At 46.1% G+C, this 1,854-nt stretch overlaps 1 long non-coding RNA gene across 1 annotated transcript; it reads left to right on the top strand.

The window, feature by feature from the left end:
• Positions 1-319: 319 nt before the first annotated feature.
• LOC107833087 (uncharacterized) lies at positions 320-1,497 on the top strand. Its single transcript, XR_001658791.1, has 2 exons — positions 320-1,308; positions 1,381-1,497. It is a non-coding gene; the product is annotated as an uncharacterized LOC107833087 (long non-coding RNA).
• The last annotated feature ends 357 nt before the right edge of the window (positions 1,498-1,854 follow it).

Raw genomic sequence — 1,854 nt, forward strand, 5'->3', positions numbered from 1 at the left:
GTTAATTTTTATACTCAGGATTGATTATTATATTTGATAGGTTAGAAAAAGGAATTTTACCCCATTTTGTTCTGTTGATTTTATGTATTACTTTTGGTTTACGGCAAGACTCAATCTTTTGAGGTGCTGAATGCAGAAGAACAAAATTAGGTTTGTGGGTTAGGGTTAGCAAGGATCTGGATCTCCTCGCCCTGGGTGTCCCGACGCAGCGAGCACCGCCAAGTCGGCTTCCCTCTCCCTCACTTCCCCGAGCAGACATTCTTCGGACCCAGTAAGCCCAGCAAGTTAGTCCCCAAGCTCTACTGGCCTCATATCCTCACCTCTCTGGATCTGTCCTTTCAGAGCCCAGCCCGACGCTTCTGACCTGCCTGCTGTTTATGGTTTCTCCAGCTCAAATCACATTATTTCGTTTGTAAATAAAACCCTTAATCTTCAGTTTTCCTGAGTGTCTGCTGCATGTGGGTTCGGAACATTCCTAAAACCATGACAAACCCTCTGGGACTTTAGTCAAAAACGCCGTTTGACAAGGACTCCAACCTCTAGGTTTAAGTTGAAATGCCGTCAACTAGGACTCTAAACCCCGTAGGACTTTAGTTAAACGTCTTTTAACTGGGACGTTTTCCGGGGGGCTTTACATCATTAATGTCAGGGTCTGTGTTTTTTTTTCCCCTTTTTTTACTTGCTTTGTTTTGGGTTTGAGTTTTATTGTCGTTGAAACCGTCATTCCTCATGGCATCCACCAGATATCACCTACATGCAGAGCCCCTGGGAAGCTGCTGGGTTCAACCCGTGTACACACATGCAGCTCGTTTGGAGGGCGTGGATTATGGATATAGCAGCAGCTCCTCTTCTTCTCATCGCCTGAGTGTTTGCTTACTTCGGTAACTATTCGTTCCAGAGAAAGGCCCTCTGAGATCTGCTCTGCTCTAACTCTTTGTTGTCTTCCTCGTCAGATGATCCTGCTGTCCCCACGCTGTTCTGGTGAGATCAGTCCATCCCAGGTTCCGAGTGAGTCTGTGTCCCCGTTGTTGTGGATTACCTACCTCCTGTGTCCTTCCTCAACACTGTCGGTGTTACCGGTCAGACGCCACTCCTTGTGTGCTCACCTTTCCCCCTCGTCGGTCCCTTGCCAGTGGATTCCCCTTCGGAAGCTTCCGGGTCAGGAGATCCAAGCCCGAACCCAGCCGGAGAACGAATACTATCAGACCACAGTCAAAGCCGCTCTGCCAGCAATAAACAAACCAGTCCGCTCTCCAACGTAACCTAACCGCCCAGTGCTCGGCTCAAGTTTCATCACCTTCCCACAAAGTAAGGAAGAACCTGATTTATTCCGGAAAGATTCTCACCTTCACGTTCTAACCCTGCTTCTCCTGTTGGCAGTAAGACGACTCGGTCATCAGCTCCAGTACTCACTCCCTGATTCCTTCCCTGACTTCAATAAAACTATCATTGTACATTTTATCGGTCTCTTCTGCTTGTGTTCTTGCATGTGGGTTCGTAAACTGAATACCAACATGACAATTAAAACATAAACAGTGAGAAAGAGAAATAAAAAGAAATTAATAAATAGATAAAAACAGTAAAATCATCGAAGACATCAAAACCCACACTCTAACCCTAATTTAGCCATAAGCAACTCTAAACAGGTGGGTTTTAAGTTGAGATTTAAAGGCACTCAGTGTTTCAGCTGTTTTACAGTTTTCTGGAAGTTTGTTCCAAATCTGTGGTGCATAGAAACTGAATGCTGCTTCTCCTCGTTTGGTTCTGGTTCTGGGGATGCAGACCAGACCAGAACCAGAAGATCTGAGGGGTCTAGACCCCTCAGACCCCTGTTATTGCTGTACCAACGTACAG

This window comes from Poecilia formosa, unplaced genomic scaffold (genome assembly GCF_000485575.1).
Source record: "Poecilia formosa unplaced genomic scaffold, Poecilia_formosa-5.1.2 Scaffold323, whole genome shotgun sequence".
Classification (NCBI taxonomy): domain Eukaryota; kingdom Metazoa; phylum Chordata; class Actinopteri; order Cyprinodontiformes; family Poeciliidae; genus Poecilia; species Poecilia formosa.